Below are 7,733 nucleotides of genomic sequence, written 5' to 3'. Positions count from 1 at the left end.
ATATAGATATATGTACATATATGCATTGACTAATGGAAGGATCTTTTCTAAGGAAATAAATAAATAAATATGGGTACGTATATGTATGTGGACATACTCGCACATATGTATGCATATGCATAGATACATTCATGCATAGCATTCTAGACTATACAATATCAATATTGATATAAATAAATAGATATAAATAAATATATACACACATACACATGCACAAACACATTCATTTCTACAGCTATGCACATTTACACATGTATTTTAGATACACATATGTATAAATACGTACATACACATGCATAGTACACACACACACACACGTGTGTGTGTATGTGTGTGTGTATATATATATATATATATATATATATATATATGTGTGTGTGTGTGTGTGTGTGTGTGTGTATGTGTGTGTGTGTGTGTGTATGTATGTATGTATGTATGTATATATACATATATATACATTAGGCAAAATTTGGACTCACAAAGGGGCCTTATAAGGAGTTTGATTTCCTATCTCATGTCCAAAACGGGTGTGCGGTAAAATTTTTACAAATCAACTCTAAACTTGGTGGAGATTTGAATCTACTCTTGAAGCTCTTTCTATTGATATATAGCACGCCATGAGATTCTTCATATTTTGAAAGATTCTATTTTTGATTCTCTTGTGATGTGACAACTCTATTTAGAATCTAGAGAATAAAAAATAGAATCTTTCAAAATATGAAGAATCTTGTGGCGTGCTATATATCAATAGAAAGAGTTTGAAGAGTAGATTCTAACTGCCAAATCTCCACCAAATTTAGAGTTGATTTGCAAAAATTTTACCGCACGCCCGTTTTGGACATGAGAGAGGAAATCAAACTCCTTATAAGGCCCTTTTGTGAGTCCAAATTTTCCCTAATGATGTATGTATATATATATATGATATATATATGTATGTATATATATACATACCATACATACATATATATATATATATATATATATATATATATATATATATATATATATATATATATATATATATATATATGTATGTATATGTATGTATGTATGTGTGTATGTATGTATATGTATGTTCCTAACGCGTCACCTTCCGCCCAACACTGTCTCTTTAAGTGTCTACATCAACTCCTAGAGGCTATGCCCTAGGAAAATTCAAGAAAGGAAATTTGTATATCTTTGGAAAAATAAATTTTCCCGAACAGTGCATGAAGCTCGTCCTTTTCCTCTCAAAGGCAGGGTCAGTGTTCGGGAAAAATCATTTTTCCAAACATACAAAATTCCCTTTCCTAAATTTTCCAAGAAATTTGTGTATGTTTGGAAAAATGATTTTTCCCGAACACTGCATAAAGCTCGTCCTTTTCCTCTCAAAGGCGGGGGTAGACTCCCAAGTCGGCTTTTCTCCCGAACACTGACGGGGGTAGACTCCCAAATCGGCTTCAAATTTAAGTCCTGCTTAGTGCTCGAAAAAAAACTAGGTTTAATGTAATCCCACCTATAAATTTTCAAATTTACCTCTAAATTTTAGATTTGAAGGTGAGAAAACCTACAATTTTTTCAAAAAATTAGTGTAATTCGGTTTAAAAACCTTCAAAATTTGTCAATTGACCTCTGGTGACCCAGAGGTCGAAGAAAACCTAGGTTGTGCAATCTCACCTACAAATTTCTAAATTGAAGGTGAAAAAACCTAATTTTTTTAAAAAACATTAGTGTAATTTGGTGTAAAAACCTTCAACTTTTGTCAATTTACCTATGTTGTTTCACATATGTAGGTTTGCCAAGTTTTTGGAAAGAGGTTATTTTTGGAGCATTGCTCTAGTATGTGAACACATATGTAGGTTTGCCAAATTTTCTAAAAATGTTTTTTTGAGCACTGGTCCTGCTGCCGCTGCCACTGCACAACATATTGTCTCGAACTCTCCCAGCTCGGCAATGTCGACATCCTTAACCACTCATGAGGAGTTTGCAAGTTCCTAGAATCGTGCAGGTTGGCGCTTCACTGGCGTCCGCGTTAGCTTCAGATCAGAATTGTTGTTCGACGCAAAGACTCTCTCTCTCTCTCTCTCTCTCTCTCATTCATACACACACACACACACACATACAAGCCTTGCCCTCTCTCTCTCTCTGTGCCTTGCGCAAGTTCGGCATAAGATTCCTGAGCGCAATAATGGTGCTGCTGTTCCTGAATGCTATGGCAAGCTTCTCTGCATGTACACACAAAGGTGCTTCTTTCTGTCCATCAGAATCAACCTTCAAAGCTGAATCCAGGGGATCACACACGCGTTCACAGGCTTAGCTAAAGCCCTTGGTTGATATATTAAGGCTTGATTTTAAGAATGTGAAGCCTCCAAGGCCTTGCACAGGTTGCAGAGTCTCTCTCTCTCTCTCTCTCTCTCTCTCTCTCACACACACACACACACACACTCTCTCTCATGCGCGCACACACACAAAGCCAATAAGTTGGATAAAATGCACTTGCACCCGTATTAATGGCGTCTCTAATCTCACATGGACCATAGATCAGGCGTTTTCAAACACTCTCTCTCTCTCTCTCTCTCTCTCTCTCTCAACCATCCGTGACATAAGATGGGGAGCCTTAATCGAGCCAATTTGTTGAGACCATAATTTAGGTCGTTTTAAAACTCTCTCTCTCTCTCTCTCTCTCTCTCTCTCTCTCTCAACCATCCGTGACACAAGATGGGAGCCTTACTCGAGGCTATTTGCCAATGGAGAAACGAGAGAGAGAGAGAGAGAGAGAGAGAGAGAGATTGATAGACACTCCACAAGAAATTTTTTTGTACACGAACAATCTGTCCCTCTCTCTCTCTTTCATGCTTGCAAATACACACGCAAACAAACATAGCGTGCGCTAGTTTTATGTAAACAACTCTACATTATATCGATTAAGCTTTCCTAACTTTTTTCAGGGTTGTGCAGTAGATATCTCCCTCCGGCCAACATGTGAAACAATCGTTCCATCAAAGGTATCATTTAAAACTTAACTAATCAAAGTAAATAAACAAAGTTTGATTAATGCAAATGAAGAGAAGGTGATGACCTACCTTCAATATTGATGTTGGAGCCCTCCATGTTTGTTTGAAAGGGTGATGTGTGCGTCATTCGTAGTTGCTTGGTCCGAGCTAAGTGCATGAGTTGATACTAGCCTAAAAATGTGAAGGAGTTTAACTTACTCCATTAAAAGCTTAAAGGTATTTGTATAGTTTTTCTTTATTTTGATAAAGTGAAATGATAAATTCATATTGTATTCATATAACAAGTTTAAGTTTTTGGAAAACCATAACAATTTTGACCTTATGGAAAAAAATTTGTACGATATGATGATTCGATTATTATGTGTTCCAAAAAAGTGTGCCTTAGCTTAACCTTGAGCCGGTCGAAAAACCAAAATTAACCGGTTGAAGAGAGGGGGAGAAAGGGAAAATCCGAATGAAAAATTCAAGAAAATAGAGTAATCATATAAAACTGAAACTGTTATTCTTAAATCTCATTGTGTGAGTGACTATGCCATCTTGTCCACATAAATTTGACTATTTTCGATATTGAAGAATTCTATTTACACTTTTGAAAGAAGTATTCCAATTTCAAGATCTAGGAATATTTTACTCATATGGATAAACCTATTCAAGGTTTGATTGCAAAACATTCATTTGTAAGCCACACTTTTCCATCATGACAAAACAACAAAACCAATGATTGAAATAAGCTTAGGGTGGGGGGGGGGGGGGGGGGGGAGGGAGGGAGGGGCATAATTTAGTGTCTACAGTTTGTAAGCTAAGTTCACCTTTGTCCAATACCACCAAGTACTTTAATAGAAGAAAAAATTCAACATCGAAGATTTTATCCATGTGGACAAATCTCGGACTTTGCTCCCTCTCCTTCCACCTTGAGTTTCGTATGATGGCTTTCTCATTCTCTGACGCAACTCTCTCTCTCTCTCTCTATTTTTTTTCCACAAAGTAGTATAGCATCGTAACATAATAAATGTCCAAGGTTATTACCATGTTGAAAAATCTTATACTCTCTATCTCCCTCTTTCTGTCAATCCTTGAGTTTTGTCCTCATGGTTCAAACTCTTTCTCCCTCTAATCTCTCTCTCTCTCTCTCTCTCTCTCTCTATATATATATATATATATATATATATATATATATATATATACATCCTTGAGTTTTGGCCACATTGTTAAAACTCTTTCTCTCCCTTTCTCTCTCTTCCTTTCTACCTATCCCCCTTTGTTCACAAGGTCAAACCTCTCTCTCCCTCTTTGTCTTTAGAGAGAGGCCATGTATGAATGTTAATAGCATCTCTCTTTCCATCCCCATGGTTTGTCTACGTCCTCCTTTGAGCAATGTTTTTACACCATCTCTTAGTGAGTGCCGTTTTCCCCACTTACTCAAACCTATGTGAATGAGTTTGGTCATCTCAAACATTCTCTCTCCCTCTTTCTCCCTCTCCCCCTTGTCTCTAGAGAGAGACCTTGTAGAAATCTCTCTCTCTCTCTCTCTCTCTCTCTCTCTCTCTCTCTCTCTTCCTAAGTTTTGTCCACATGGTCAAAACTCTCTCTGTTTATCTCTCCCCCCTCTCTATCTTCTCCTCTCTCTCTCCTGTCTCTCTTTGGCCCTAGATTTCCCATGGATTTGTCGCTTTGCCATCGGTTTTGTCCACATTGTCAAAACTCTCTCCCTCTCCCTCTCTCTCTCTCTCTCTCTCTCTCTCTCTCTCTCTCTCTGTGTGTGTGTGTGTGTGTGTGTGTGTGTGTGTGTGTGTGTGTGTGTGTGTCCCCCAAAGTTTTGTCCACATGGTCAAAACTCTATCACCCCCCTCTTAAGTTTTGTAGTTTCCCACTACATCTGCTAGTTTTATCAATGGCTTCCTTATCCTCTATCTTCCCCCTTCATCCCTCACTTTTGACCACATGGTCAAAATTTTTGAAACGATGTTTTAACACTCTCTCTTAGTGAGTGAGATTTTTTCACTTGGTTGCATCTATGTGAATGAGTTTGTTCCTTTCCCTCTCTCTCTCTCTCTCTCTCTCTCTCTCTCTCTCTCTCACACACACACACACACACACACACACACACACACACACTAACTCGTTGTGTCCCTCCCTACATCTCTAAGTTTTAACAACATGGTCAAAATGAACACTGTCTTTTGCAGTTTTGTAATTTATCTCTCACTCACTTAGATTTCTCATGGATTTCTCATTTTGCCATTGTTTCTGTCCACATGGTTTTCTCGCTATCTCTCCATCCCTAAGTATTATCCACATGGTCAAAACTCTATCAATCCGTTTGTAAGTTTTATACTCTAAGTGAGTGAGTTTTGTCCACATGGTCAAAATTAAAGCAAGTACCTAGGTGTATTCAAGTTACAATCATGTGGAGTAATGTGGATTAATGCTTTGTTTTTGTATGTTTTTTTAGACCCCCAAATGACAAAGAAAGATAAAGCTCAGAAGAAGGGGCTTGAGGTGATTGATGGGGTTACTCAAAAGTTTTCATATTTATGGTATATTGATGTCTATGATCTACAAAGACAATTACACTCAGATTTGCTCTTATTCACAAAGAAAGGTGAAACATTAGGTTTTCAACAAAATGGGGTGATAAACAATATTATAGAGGGGTGTGCTGGCAAGGAATGGGTTCCTTGTAATGAGATTAAGTAAAGGGACAATAATATGTGCTACAAGCTTGACCCCATGGCCTTTTATGCTACACGGATGCGCGTTGAAGACAACCTCTCTCTAAAAAATATGGGGTGGGATTTGTTTGAGGATATCTCTTGCACAGGGGATGTTGTCTTGGCATTTCAAAACGTTCAACACAATGAAGAATTCCTGTCTTTAGAAAAAGGAGACGGTGTTCTCTTGGAAAAAAAAGGTAGAAGCTTCATACATTGCCTCGTGAGGACAATACTAGAAAAGAAACCCCGGTGAACACTGTTAACTTAAAGGGTCAGGAATCTTCCATGGAAAATGCACTTGTTGTAAGTGTGGCTAACACACTTGTTAATGGCTCTCCTACATCCTCAAGTCTCACACTTTTGAACCCAAAACCACTCGTTACTCTTTGCATCAAGGGTGTAGAGATGACGTTGTCAAGAAGTAGGCGGTCTTGCCAAGAAGGCACCGGGCCTCTTGCTGTGAGATTTTGTGAGGAAGCTCGAGGGTTATGAGAAAGAGCTAAGATGTAGATAACATAGCTTTTAGAGCTAAAGAAGAAATGTAGCCAAAGAAGCCGCTCACTTTTCCTTACAAACACACACGTGATGGAGAGAACTCATGAAAGATAATCAGAACAAAACAAAAATAAAAACATCGAGATTACGATCATATCGTATCATGGGTAGGATAAAAGGGTTAATGGATGAGTTAATGATATTTAATCTTTGTTGTCCAAATAAGCTACGGATTGCTCTTTGGAACTGTAGATTTGTGTTTACTAGAATATATATGTTTTGTCTAGCGATGGGGATTAGTTGTGAGTACAAATCCTCTTGATTCATAATAAAATAACCACATTTATATCAAAAGAGAAGTTATAGTCAATAATAGGTAGTATAATGGGATCAGGTGAGAGAAGTATTTCGTTGAGCCTTTCAGAACCAAATAGAAACACTATGCGTTGCTGAAAGTGAATCTTTCGACTAATCCAAATGTTAACCCTAATAGATTGCACAGAATGGAAATAAAAGAAATCGCCTCTTTGTGGATTATGGTTATTCATCGATGATATACTTAGTATGTTCAAAGATAAAGGTGTGAAAGAAGTGAAAGGAGAGGAAGAAGAGAGTTTCTCTTCCAAGCCCTATTGTTGCCCTTAGGCAATAAGGATACTGCGGGGAGAGAAGTACCTGTAGCAAGGAGATTCTAGAGTTTGTGGAAGAGAATGAGAACCTTAAGAGAGAGAGGTGCTTGTGAAAGATGAAGATATGGTTACTAACTTTGTGCACATAATGTTTCCCGCAAGAAGGTTGTACTCATTACATTGACAAGGTTGCTGCTTGAATACCTTCCAATGAAACAATTAGGACACAACAAGAGAGATCAAAGGAGGAGTAAGATAGAATTAGAGATAGATCTAAGTGTGGTGGTGGTATTAAAGATAGATAATGAGAGATAGAGATAGAGTTAGAGACAAGTATTGGACTAGATATGCAAATGAAAGTAAAACTAGCAACATATATCTTATATGAGAGCAATCGCCACCACCTTAATGGAGAGAGAAGATGAGGCAAGACTTCCGCCTTTCTTCAAGAGAAAGTGTGGCACTAAGATGAGTATGTCACTATGGAATTGAGCTATTCTCACTCACTCATAACTTTCCCCAATGAAGAGAAGGTTGCCCTTTTTATAGGTGAGGGAGCCATGTTTTACATAATCACTTGATTAAGCTAAAGAGTTAGCCCAAATCAAATGTTCTTTGGATATTTCTTAAAATGGGAAATATTAGGACTCAAAATATCATGAAATTCAACATCTTTGGTCGTTGAGGCTCCATGTGGGTGCATGATGTATGTGGGCCCCACCTAGGCATCTTCTGTGTGGCTCCAGTAGGGGGTCCCAACTTGTGTGTCTTGTCCTTCAAGGCATCTTTGAGGTGTCACATTCAGATGCTTGTGTCTTTTATCCTCAAAATATCTTATTTTATGGAAAAAGACCAAGATTACCTCTTTTCACTTGATTCACCTGTTTACCATCTCTTCTTGC

General features: G+C 37.9%; 1 long non-coding RNA gene across 1 annotated transcript; it reads left to right on the top strand.

Moving 5' to 3' along the window:
• Window positions 1-2,066: 2,066 nt before the first annotated feature.
• On the top strand, window positions 2,067-6,117 carry LOC147424853 (uncharacterized). Its single transcript, XR_015186493.1, has 3 exons — window positions 2,067-2,222; window positions 2,928-2,984; window positions 5,446-6,117. It is a non-coding gene; the product is annotated as an uncharacterized LOC147424853 (long non-coding RNA).
• The last annotated feature ends 1,616 nt before the right edge of the window (window positions 6,118-7,733 follow it).

Source organism: Adiantum capillus-veneris, chromosome 25 (assembly GCF_014529385.1).
Source record: "Adiantum capillus-veneris isolate H3 chromosome 25, ASM1452938v2, whole genome shotgun sequence".
Lineage (NCBI taxonomy): Eukaryota > Viridiplantae > Streptophyta > Polypodiopsida > Polypodiales > Pteridaceae > Adiantum > Adiantum capillus-veneris.
Note: the sequence above shows the minus strand (reverse complement) of the source record. Positions and strands in the feature narration are given on the sequence as shown.